General features: G+C 39.0%; 1 protein-coding gene across 3 annotated transcripts in view; it reads right to left on the bottom strand.

Moving 5' to 3' along the window:
- SOX5 (SRY-box transcription factor 5) overlaps positions 1 to 13,811 on the bottom strand; it is a 1,147,842-nt gene that overhangs the window by 996,890 nt on the left and 137,141 nt on the right. The window lies entirely within an intron of this gene.

Genomic DNA, 13,811 nt, shown 5'->3' with positions numbered 1-13,811 from the left:
AAACACGGTTCTCTAGAAACATTAGTAAAACTTCTGATGGACTTCACATATATTAAAACAACTTTAAGTGTATTTTTAACGTGAAATTTCATAACCCCCAAAATAATAAATACTTTAGCACTAGAGGTGAAAATTCTAAGCACATAAACTAGCACTGTGTGTTTAGGCTTAAATAATGACCAAATCAATAGAAATGAACATACAAACATATCTAGTGCTCAAAACACAAGACTGCTTAGAGAGATAGATGGGGGCAGGATACCTACAAAATTCAGAACATCTTGACACACCATATAGAAAAGAAGCTAACAAAGATGACAACAGTTATGTCAAAAGCACTCAGAAGCCAGTTTGAAGAGGTTTGCATTGGTCAAAGATGAGACAATTGGAGCTTCAGAAAGTATAAGAACTGCAATTGATTAAGCCCATCAATATGCTTAAATTCTTGAGTTCACAGTGATACTTAAAATGAATTACTTGGTTATATTCTAAGGATGACAGAAAGTTGTTCTACCTAAGTGGTAAAATATTCCCCACCTTCAGATGAAATGCATTCCTGTTCTCTTGTTTGCTACCCCCCAAAAGGTAAATAAGATACAAACTTTTGTTACTGTTGCTAAAAATCTATTAGCTCCAAATATTTTACTTTGTTTGGGTTTCCTAGGTAGAACAGCAGTAAAGAATCTGCCTGCCAAAGCAGGAAACACAGAGACCAGGCTTGATCTCTAGGTCGGGAAGATCCCTTGGAGTAGGAAATGGCAATCCACTCCAGCATTCTTGCCTGGAAAAGCCATGGACAGAGGAGCCTGGAGAGCAACAGTGCATGAGATCGCACAGAGTCCGTCACGACTGAGCACACTGCACTTTGCTTTGTTTATAAAGATAACGGGGCATTCATGATACTAAAATATTCTCTCTTTTCTCTGTAGATTCTATCAGAACACATAGACAAATGTACTTCTTCTAATATTTCTTTTTTTCTGCAAATCAAATAACCCCATTTCCAACCTGAGAGACTGTTGGCTGCATTTTATGCCACCAATCCTCATCAAACCTGGACAAAGGGCATTCTTCTAGAAGGTTTATCATTATTGCAGGTTGCTCACAGCTACAAATTTAAAAGCTCACTGTAATCCTATCTGTAAAGGTTGATTGCATGCAGACCTTAGTCAAGGTAAAATCTGTTCCGTCGAACCCAAGAATAGGTCCACGGAAGTCTAGACAAATGGGTGCAGCAATGAGTAGGAGGAAGATGTTTATTGCTTTTAATGAAAATTATTCATTACACTCCTTGCTGAGGTTTCTTCACCCACACATCACAAGTGGCATTTCAAATTTCAAAGGTATTCTCAGAAAGTGGTCTATATAAATAATGGATATGATCAGAGTACTAGTTTTGATCAATATCTGGTTGTCCTCTGTACTTTCAATCCCAGTGACATAAGGAGTGGCCAGATGATTAGTTCTAGCAGAGAAATATGAGAAGGGATGTTTGTCGTTCCGGAATAAAGTATTTAATTGCCAGTGTTCAACTCTTCAGCCCTTTATTCTTTGGCTTGGGAGTTCATGGAAACAGATGTATATAAAAATGCTATAAAATTGAAATTTCAACAGCTACGCCAGTCTATGGTGTAACACTGACCTGCAGAATCACCTACAATCACAACAGATCTTATAAATGAGAGTTTAGGATTGTTTATAACAGCAGCATAACTTATTCTAACCTAAATGATGTGCTAGAATACTGCATTTTCCCCAAACATCCTTCTCACAGACATCTAATAAAAATTACCCACATACATTAATTTACTGAAGCCAACCAAAGTAGCTAAATTCTAAAAATGTAAGGATTTAGAATTGATATTTTCAGGACTGTGAACTGTTTGCAAATATTATCTATATTTTATGAATTTATTCTAAGATTTCTCTACTAAACAGAGAATGGCATGAATATATTGTGCAGCAGCCATTCTGAGCCAAGCTCTACCTTAAGAAGTACCGAAGAACATAAGGTAAAGAGCAGTTGCTGGTGACATTTTATAAAGTCACTCAAGTCTCAACTGATTCTGAAATAAACTGATAAGGCCTATATTTTCTTGACCTCCTAATCCTTGGAACTGAAAGCACTTGGTAAATGAAATTTTTCTTTCATGATTTCCTCAAATCTAGTTGCTCTGATTAATCTAGTATATACTACCAAAGAGCACTGAAACGACAAAAGGTTCATTGTGAGATTTCAACAAGACTCAATCCAAGACTTTTGTTTGATATTTTCCCTAGGAAGGAGTACTAGAGAAATTTTAAAGTAGAATTTTGTATCCTTCCATATTCAGAGAGTATTCCGTATAACAAGCAGGGTGTAAAAATCATACAACATTTCCAGGAAATACAATCATCTTTTACCCAAAGCCTCAGCAATCGACAGTTTGCAATACCATTCCCTGTTGAACACTCAGGTATTTACTTGGGTCATGAACCAAAATGGCAACTGCCCAAATATTTCCATTCATTTGATGGATGTCATCGGAGCTTAGCTGGATGTGGTGGCGACAGCAATGGGCACATCATTGATTTGAGGACAGCTGAGGACTAATGGACTCGTTTCCTCAGCCATAAGGGTGTCCTAGGAGGTCTGGCAGCCCAAAGTGACCTGGTGGCTTTTGAGAGCCCCAGGTGCCACCTGACACTATACAATAATGATAGAGTGGTGTGGAAAGTGGAGATAAGGGCTCCAGCACAAATCTTTGCCAGGAAAATTCACAACATCTCACTTTAAAAAAAAAGACAGTGGGTAATAATTGTATAGTTTAATTATTCCCTTGGGCTCCACAAAGAGCTAAAAAATATATATTTATATAAGATCAACAGCCACCGATCTGCTACCTGTGGCACCTAAAAAATACTATAGTGGGATTCCAGGAGCACAGAGTATGAGCATCTCCAAATTGTTGAGAAAAGGACCTTCAGTCTAAGAACTGACAGCACAGCTTTAAGAACAGATAAAGGACTGCCTCAAGGATCTGTCTTGCTTCCTTACTTTTTTTAAAGTAATACCTTCATTTGCATAGTAATAACCCAATTATTGTAAGATTAGGTGACAGGAATCTCATTATTGCTATTTCCACAAAACAGTCAATATTCTATTCAATATCTTTTAATGTTACACACCTTAAAACATAATTATTTCAATATACCCTCATTCATCTTTAATGTAATTTTCTTTTTTAAAAACCTTGCCATAATTGTTGGTTTCTATGGAATATATTAGTGTTTAAACAAGCACTTTTCCCCTCAGGCTGCTAAGAGAACAAGCAAAAGCAACCAATAGCTTGGGGATATTTCTGCCATCCCTCCCTGCCTCCCACCCTAACCAAAAGTACATCCACCAAAAGACGAAGACCAAAACACTGTTACTGAAAATCTACTATAACAACCTCGGCACTCTTCCCAACATTATACTTTCCCCTTCCTCTCTTTCACTTCAGGCTCCACAAAAGATGCTTCCATAATGAATTTTGGTCTTAAAGCTACTTTGAAAGTGTTAGCAAATACATTCTGTTAAATTTCAAATTGTATGATCTGGACTCTTTGTGTTTTTTATTTTCCAGACCACATTGTCATACATCAAAAAAAAAAAAAAACCAAACTTCCCAACCTCCCACATCTGAGACAGCTGACATACTGGGCCAACCATCTGCCTGGCATAGGTTTACCTGCCATAGGCTTTTACAGTTTCAATTACAAGATAATCAGTACAATAAGTGGCTGGTTACTAGATTGACGGTGGACACAAAGCAAGGGAAATAGAGGAGCAAGAGATAGGATTGTCTACATTAAGAGACTACAGGGCCATGCATGCTATTACTTCAAAATGATATCAAAATTAATGTAGAGTGAAAATAGCAGTTAGATTTTGTCAAGAGAGGAAATCATATCAAAGGGCTGTGGTTTGGAATCTGGAGTTAACGCTCCTTGACTAGCAGCCCTGCCGACTACACATTCTTCAGGAGGTTAATCTGTCTGTACTTTGTGAATGAGCACTCGTTATTCATGAGCGTAACAATTAATTTGTAGAAAGAAGTACTTTATTCTTTAGCCAATACCAACCAAGTTTTCTCAAGAGATAGACTTCAGCCACCATGAACATGTTCATTGGTAGGTTTTACATATTCTGATGCACAGAAGCTCAACAGGCTGACATGCTCCTGAGAGCTCACCTAACCACAGCCTCACCACCACACATCCACACCAGCAAACCACACCCTGCTCTTCCCATTCTCAATCTCTGAATGAAATGGCAAGGCTGGCCAAACACCCTTCTGCATGCTTAATGAATTTCAGGGGATACTAACTATACATTTGGTCATTTATTTTACAAGAATGGGGAAACCACCATTTTTTAAAAGGAGTTTGGCTGCTGCAGACCACTTTCTCCCCAAAGAGAAACTGTAAAAGCAAATTTCTGACTTAGTAGGGCTTTACTGGAATAAGGATGTGTGGCTGATCTCTTTCAAGTCGCTCAACTGCTCCTCAGAGACTACTCATACCAACAAGGACATGAGTCAGATATGGACTACAACCCCCACAGCCACTTCCTCAGAGAAGAATAAATTCAGGGCACATTTTGAGTCAAGATCACCAGGCTTGGTTTGTGGCTAAGGTAGAACCAGAATTCAGGTCTCCACACTGCCATCCCAGATCTCTTTCCATGTCTTCTCCCATGCTATTTACACCCCCAGACTTCATGGGAAGAAGGGCAGCTATACTACACTGACCGAATGCAGTTGGGTCTATCTGTCAGTAAGGAACACCACCCACAGATGGTCAATCAAAAAAAAAAAACAAAGAGCAGTAATTAAAGTCAGCATTATATATGAGGTATCAGACAATGGACTGTTTTTTATTAAATGTCAGAACTTCCATTTACTGTTGAAAAGCTGAGGTCTAGAAGATATAGAAAATTGCTCAAGATCACAAAATAATGAGTGCCAGAGTTAGGAACCAGACCAGTCAAAACCAGGTTCATCTTTAAAAGAAAGCATGTAAGTTGCTGTCATAAAAAATTTACACGTACAATCTACTTTGCTTTGGGGCCAGACTTTCATGACTTTGCCGTTACTGACTACTCCAGACACCCTCTCGTGGCACAGAAAGACTGTACAGGATAAGGGTGGCCACAGACCATTCCATCTCAAGCCACCCTAGCTCTGGGCACGATATTCCCTTTTTCTGTAAGGCCTCTCCCTATTCTATTGCCATTATCCTCATTATTTATTTACTACAGTGGTATTCATGCCTCAGGGCTTCCCGGAGCCTGCCTGCCAATGCACCAGGCTTTAAAAGGATGCAGGTTCGATCTCTGGGTCAGGAAGATCCCCTGGAGGGAGGGCACAGCAACGCAACCCAGTATTCTTGCCTGAGAAATCCCATGGACAGAAGAGGTTGGTGGGCTACAGTCCATAGGGTCGCAAGGAGTTGGACACAACTGAAGTGACTTAGCACGCACGCACGCACATTCATGCCTCAAAATCCTGATAACCTCAGCTGTGAAGCCTTGTCCTACCCCCCAACACCTTCCAAGAGAGCTAACCTTCCTCTCCTCTGCTACTTCTGAACATTTAAAAGCTATATTCATTCATTGAATGTCATTTTGGTTGATGTGCCCTCTCCCTTGAGGAAGGTTCCTTGAGCACGTTTATTAATTTAGATCGGTATCCATAATACTTATTAGCAATATACCTGAAACGGAGGTGCTGTTTTACAAATATTCAACTAAAGATGATTAGTTATTAAACTGAAGATACTTGTCAAAATTCACTTATAGCAACTATCACATTCTATCCTGTGTGGTAAATTCTTAGGTATGTTCTTTCTATATAAGAAATAGTTCATATCTTTTTCCTTTCACCACACCAACAGCACCTTATATATTATATTATATCAGGTGTTCTAGAACTGTTTGTAGATTTGAATTCCTTACAGGGTGAAAAAATGGAGCGGGGCGAGGGCAAATAGGTGAAATCTTACAGACTGCTTTAAACCTAGTTGAGGATAATAGCAAAAATTTCCCTTCCTGAGTCACCTTCAAAGCATGAGGTTTTATTAATATCATGTGAGGGTGTAGAACAAGTACATTTAGTTAAAAATCTGATGACTGAGTCCGTGGCAAAAGTGCTACTTTTTGGGAGGATTAATTGAGTACAATCTTTTATCTGTTTCTATTCAGCATATGTACTATGTATCTGCTATGCATCCAAGGACAGCTGCCATTCTATTTACAGCATTATCTAAAAATGGTAACATTAAATCCATCTTCCATCTCTTTGAGATCTTTTTCAACCACAGAATCATCTCAGATGTTCTGCTTTTAGAGCAAAATATATGAGGTGTGAATGTGTATAACAGTAAAAGACTAACAGGCAGAAATCCACGATGGTGGAATTATCCATGGGGGCTTGATAAAACTCCTCCTTTTCCTATCTCAAGAAAAGTGAGGGCAAGGAAACTAGAAAACATCAGGGAGTAAATTTAAAAGTAGAAACCCCTGCCCTTACACCCCTATCAGGAGTCAAGGAGCCTAAATATTGATTTTTTTCAGGGCTTTGCTACTACAGGGGTTTTAAACATAGGCTGAAAAACAAACAGCAGAGGTGTGTGCTAATAAACCTTCCAAATACCACAGTGCATTCCAGATTTTTTTGAGAAAGTTAAAATTAATCTTTCAGCTATTGTGAAGGGGGAAAAAGCTATTACAATGTTAATTATTTATTGTAACTCTCCACATCACACATCTCAACACAAATCCTCTTGTTAATTTCACTGACAGAGATTCTCAAAGGAGGCACATACCTGGTTTTACACAGGACCATATAGTACTGACCGTCCTGACCAATCTGAACAACTTGGGAAACTTTTAATTCTTTTAATTTCTCTTTTACTGAAAATTAAAAAAACATAAACTGTTCTGTCATTTCCAAGCTTCAGGTCCATTTTCAGAATCAACGTGGCAACTCTACATGACAGGACAGAAGAGCCGCTGTCCTTTAATGACAGGGATCAAGTAGTTTTGGCAAAAAAGTAAAAGTTCATTTAAATTCTTCCTTTAAAAATTTAAGAGCTTTCCTGATGGCTCAGAGGGTTAAGAATCTACCTGCAAAGCAGGAGACCCAGGTTTGATTCCTGAGTTGGAAAGATCACCCGGAGAAGGTATTCTTCCCTGGAGAATTCCATGGACAGAGAAGCCTGGTGGGCTACAGTCCAAGGGGTTGCAAAGAGTCAGATACGATTGAGCAACTGACACCTAAGAAGTTAATTTGCTCATAATGCCACTGGTGTGATGAGTATGGAAGTCCTCATTCTAAACATACCTTGCAATGTGGAAGCAGTGTGGTGAACTGGTTAATAGTGTACAGGTGGAGCCAGATTGCTTGGGTTCAAATACTTAGGTTACCATCTACGAGCTGTGTGACTTTGGACAAGATTAATAGCTTTCTGTGCCTTATTTGTGTGGTTCTGAGGAATAATTGAGTCAGCAGTTGTAAACAGTACAATGCTGGAACAGTACATGCTATGTAGCACAAAGTCAAAAGTTGTTACTTATTTTTATTATTAGAATCATGCTCAAAACTCAAAGATAAATTAACTGGTTTCGACACTTCTCAGTAGGGATGGGGTAGAAGAGATGCACACAAGAGCTTCCAAAAAAGAAATTACAATGATTGATTTGCTAGGTGTTGCTTTCTCATCTAGCTATTCCCTTGGAACAAAAAATATATGTATCTGAACATGGGCACCAATTGCTCCATTTCAAAATCCAAGTCTTTATAAAAAGGCATGTTCTGTAGATCATCCAGAATGTTCTTTAACAATGTCTGAGGCAGGTAAATATACAAATGCTTCTCTGTCAGTCAACTTCTAATTTTTTTTTAAATTAAACAAGCAAAAAAATGCTAAAGGATCATCAGAATAAATTCCAGTGCACATGTTCCATATATATGTTCACAGTTTGACAAATGAAAACTCAATAAAGGAGACCAGTGTGGTAATGAGACATATACCCTATATCTGCCATTGGCATTTTCACTTATTCCACAAGTTAGGTCAGGTGAAATTGAAATTACTAGTTATCAAATTTTCACTGACATGAAATTCAAAAAATTTTTAAATCAACTTTATTCCCAAAAGCCAAATCCATCAACACCATTTTTTACCATGTGTTTTACTCTAAAATTTACATTATCATCATTCATCAAATCATTTTTGGAAATCTTGGAGAAGCAATTCAAGTACACATCAATAGTCTATTTGAAACACTGGCTAAAAGTTAAATAATTGAATGTGGAAAATACACATTATGCCTCTTTTTTAAAAATCTAATGAATAATTTCTGCAAGACACCCAAATCATCAAATCATTCCTGTTATTAATCTTGGGCGTTTTCTGACTGGCAGGGCTTTCAGAATCTATCTCTAAAGAACCAGAAAGCTTTCAAAATACGATTACCCACACTTTTATTACCACTAAGACAAAAAGGTATGTTTTTAAAAACTAATATAAAAATTTAACCATAACAAAATTATATTTAAGGAAATTCTAAAAATATGTATATAATATTTATGTGTGTATTCCAGATGTAAAATTCATTAAACCTAAGAGTATCAATAAAATTAAAATGATTATTCACTGTATGAGGTAAAGCAAAAATATATATATATAAGCTATAAATACATAAGGGCTTCCCTGGTGGCTCAGATGGTAAAGAATTTACCTGCAATGTGGGAGACCTGGTTCGATCCCTGGACTGGGAAGATCCTCTGAGGAGGGCATGGCTGCCCACTCCAGTATTCTTGCCTGGAGAACCCTCATGGACAAAGGAGCCTGGCAGGCTACAGTCCACGAGGTCGCAAAGGGTTGGATATGACTGAGCAACTAAGCATACACACATACAGTTATGACCTCTTGCTGAGGATAACATCAGTGCTGCATCATGAGGATCCCAGTCCCAGGAGTTAAGAGATCATTTTCTGACTTTACTGTATTCTCCTTATTGATGTATTATCAACTACATTTCCAAGACACAAATTTTTATTTGGATTATAAAAGCCAATCTTGCATATAACTTATTTTCAAGGACCACTCACAAAATAAACGTTGTAAATCTTACTTTCTTTGTCAGCCATCAGCAGTAACTTTACAATTTACGTGAAGATATTGGACAAGATAGTAGCATCTTGATTCTGCTTATTTCTCAGTTCTGGGCCTCAATCTACTCATTCTTAAAATCAGAATATTGAACTGGATTATGTCTGAATTCTCTTTATACTTGAAAAATTGTATAATTAGATTATCCTTTTCCATACAGGAATTTAACCAAATTTGGCTTTACTAAAGGAAAGGTGGTCAAAATGTGCTCCCCATCTCACAGAACAGATACAAAGCAAAAGGCTGTCTTAGTAATTTTTAAGACTTCAGACTCATCGAGCATCTACTGTAGACCAGACAGTGTACATCTATATCTCAGATGATAGAACAGAGGCTCAGAGAGATTAAGCAATATACCCAAGATCACAGAGGTAGTAAGTGGTAAAACTGGGATTTCAAGTCAGGCCTTTCTGCCTCTAAGGCTTGTATGCTTTCCATCTCAGCAACAGGTTCATTGAGCACTGTGATAAGTTAGAGGAAGTTGAGTTGAAAATGTTAGTCACTCAGTCATGTCCAACTCTTCGTGACCCCATGGACTGTAGCCTACCAGCTTCCTCTGTCCATGGCATTTCCGAGGCAAGAATACTGGAGTAGGTTGCTATTTGCTTTCTCAGGGGATCTTCCTGCCACAGAGATTGAATCCAGATCTACCACATTACATGCAGGCTCTTTACCATCTGAGCCACCAGGGAAGCCCAAATGAGAGGCAACTCTATTGCTAATGCTACTAAGTAGTCCACTGATGCTAAAGTCTCCATTTCTCCCTACATTTCTTACCTAGGTTCTATCCATTCCTTGATACCCAAGATGAGAGTCTATATGTTTAATAGGGAAGTAAAATTCAAGTATTCCACACAAGCTAATGGTGGCTGGATAGAGAAGCAGGAATTAAGGTTGAGTGACTTGGTAGCTGAAAATGCATTTTTGATGATAATACTACCTCTTGAAAATTACTTGGAGAGTTTGCTGAAGCAGACAGAAGAAATGGAAAGTGTACTTCCTAGTGCTTTTCAAACTGGACTTCAGGATCTTCTCTATGAATTGCCAGAGGAAAATTATTCTTCTCTTTCCACTTGGCTTAGGGTTTCCTCACAGCCTCATGACAATATTATACCATCTCGGGAATCTCAAAGATTGATCAATCAGACATTAAGTGAGGAAGTCCTTTCAGTGTGATATCTTCAGTTCAGTTCAGTTCAGTCGCTCAGTCGTGTCCGACTCTTTGCAACCGCATGAATCGCAGCACGCCAGGCCTCCCTGTTCATCACCTGTATATTAATATATTCTAAACGTCCTCACTGCATTGTGTTGCAGTTTTCAACAGAGGCTGGAATCCAAAGACTTGGGTTTGAACTCTGGTTCTGCCACTTACTAGTGCTGTGTGTTTGGACGAACTAATAAACCTCTCTGTGCTTCAGGTCCTTGTCCATTAAAGAAGGATCCTGCTAGGAAGCTCAAGGAATTGTTGCAGGAGTCAAATGATATATGTTAAACATTGAGAATAGTGCTTGTCACATTATAAGCCCTCAATAAAATTTAGCTGCTAATATTATTATCAAAAGGCAATAGGATATGAGAATTCATATTTTTTTATATTAATAGCAACTCTGATGATAGGATACTGTTCCTAATAGTAGTATTCTTAGTGGATGGAAAAAAGTTATATTCTAACAAGCTGCACACAAAATCCAAGATATGCATGGCATTTTGTTAAAGAAAGAAAACACACACACACACAGTCTGATTCAATTACTCTTTTTATAAAAAACCAAAAAGTTTGATATTCCTAAATAAACACATGGAAGGTCTAGATGCATTTAACAGTGGTTATTTGTGAATGAAATTTCATTTGCTTATTTTTTGCTCACCAGTGTTTTCTAAATCTTCTACAATGATTATGTATTTTGTAATAAAATAAATACTTTCATTTATTAAGATGGGGTTATAGCATGTTTCAAAAATTAAAATAAAATAAAAACCAATCTGCATGAAGACAGAATGTCAGGTAATAAAATATTATGCCCTGATATGATTTTATGACTTATTGTTTAAGTAAAGAAGGGCTGAGAATCGAGAGGATTATTCTCAAATGGTCAAAATGATGCTTATTCCTTTCACTTATGCAAAAGAGATGATAAAACAACCCTAACATTAAGTATCTTTAATATCTTCAAAATATTTGATCAGAGCACCTGCCTGACGGAAGATGAACTACGTTTATCCTGATTTGGTCACTACAGAGCGCTAAGGATGGACATTCGCTTAGAGGTAGCAATATGGTCATCACTTGAATTCCTTGATGCTTCAGAGGTAAGGATAATCTTGCAGAGAAAACTGAAGGGGGTTGGGGGGAATGGCAGCAGTGGGAATGAAAGCTCATTTTGTAGCCACAGGCTTAAAAATGTAGCCTTGCATCTCATCATCTTCCTGAAACTCTGTAACCTCTCTGTAGTTCTGCATTAGACAATCTCTGAATCAGGCAGATCAGGCTCTTTGCCTCTTTATCTACATACTTCTCCCAAAGTTTACTTCTCTCATTTACTAATCTGTGTCGTTTCCTGTCTAAGTGGTAGCGTTAGGGCTCAGTAATGTCCGACTCTTTGCGATCCCATGGACTATAGCCCATAAGGCTCCTCTGTCCATGGGATTTTTCCCAAGCAAGAATACTTTAATGGGTCGCCATTCCTTTCTCCAGGGGATCTTCCAACCCAGGGATCAAACCCAGGTCTCCTGCATTGCAGGCAGGTTCTTTACCAAACTAAATCTTAAGTATTAGCTTTTGGCCTTTTAAGTGAAGATGAAGGCATAATCTACAACGTTCAATGTCACTGACAGTATGGGACTTTCCAGGCATAACAGCTAGAATAGGGAATTGAGGCCTAAGCCGGGCCTGAAGCAACATTAAATCTTCCTTAATTGTTAGTGAGATACAAAGTATAAATTAAAATGAGGAGTGGCAGCAGTGAGAACGGCAAGAAACATCATAAGGTACATGTTCAATTTGTGATCTTCATAGATCACCGAGTTTGGGATACATGGTGAGGGATTAGGACTCTGGCAGGGTTTTTGATACAGATGAGCATAGAGGTGGGTGTAGAGGCCAGAAGAATGAATGAAACTGGCCAGAAGGGAACATGCATGATGGGAAAAGAGGTAGGCTTCAGCTCTGGGGAAGCCAGACAGAGGTCAGAAATAAGGGCAAACAGCAGTGACTCAGGAAGCATGCTCAGGGGGAGAGAAAAAACCAAGAGAGAACAGACTCTCAAGAGAGGGGGAAATTTTCCAGCAGAAAGATATGAATCACAGGGTCAAACACTCAGAGATACCAAGTCAAAGAGTGCTGGAACAAGGCCACAGGATTTGCAGATTAGGAAGTCACGAGTGGCCTTTGCCAGGAGTAGAAATGACAAAGCATGAGTGGCCGGTGACCACAGTGGGAGGCAAGGGAAAGATAGAAACTGAAGAAAGTATTATAGAGAGTGGATTACACTTACGGCACTAAGATACATACAGAAAGAGAGTCACAGGGCACCGTCTGAATTATTTTGAGCTTTGTAAATGCCATGGTTTGTCCGAGAGGGAAGCTGAGCTGAGCTCCACGTCCCACCAAACCCTCTACTGAAATCTCAAAAGCACAGCTATGGGTACCAACTGCTTTTTGTGGCATCCGGTCCCATCACTTCATGGAAATAGATGGGAATAAGTGGAAACAGCAACAACAGACTTTATTTCCTTGGGCTTCAAAATCACTATGGACAGTGACTGCAGCCATCAAATCAAAAGACGCTTCCTCCTTGGAAGAAAAGCTATGCCCAACCTAGACAGCATATTAAAAAGCAGAGACGTTACTTTGCCAACAAAGATCTCTCTAATCAAAGCTATGGTTTTTCCAGTATTCATGTATGGATGTGAGAGTTGGACCATAAAAAAGGCTGAGCACCAAAAATTGATGCTTTCAAACTATAGTGCTGGACAAGACTCTTGAGAGTCCCTTGGACAGCAAGGAGATCAAACCAGTCCACCTTAAAGGAAAACAACCCTGAATATTCATTGGAAGGACTGATGCTGAACCTGAAGCTCCGATATTTGGCCACCTGATGTGAAGAACTGACTCACTGGAAAAGACCAGTCAGTCATGGGAAATGATAAAAAGTCATGGGAAAAGACCAGTGATGCTGTGAAAGAGTGAAGGCAGGAGGAGAAGGGGACGACAGAGGATGAGATGGTTGATGGCATCACTGACTCAATGGACATGAGTCTGAGCAAACTCCAGGAGATAATGAAGGACAGGGAAGCCTGGAGTGCTGCAGTCCATGGGGTTACAAAGAGTCGGACAAGACTGAGTGACTGAACAACAACATCTTCGGCAATTACCAGAGAGACCAGTCCCATCTTAGTACTGTCCCTCAGCTCCCTAACGGGATGGGGGTTTTCCTTGCATGCTTTCTCTCCTGCTCTCTCCTGTTGGAAAAAACATCCCTTCGACCTCTACTTCCAAAGAGGGCAGCTTTTAACCAAGGGTGGCTCCATCTCCCTGGCCACAGAGGGTGATTCAGGAAGCACAAAGAACCCAAAGTGTGCCAGCCACAAGAAACCACCTGGAATGACCA

This window comes from Ovis aries, chromosome 3 (assembly GCF_016772045.2).
Source record: "Ovis aries strain OAR_USU_Benz2616 breed Rambouillet chromosome 3, ARS-UI_Ramb_v3.0, whole genome shotgun sequence".
NCBI classification, from domain to species: domain Eukaryota; kingdom Metazoa; phylum Chordata; class Mammalia; order Artiodactyla; family Bovidae; genus Ovis; species Ovis aries.
The sequence above is the reverse complement of the archived record's forward strand: the minus strand, read 5'-3'. Positions and strand labels throughout refer to the sequence as shown.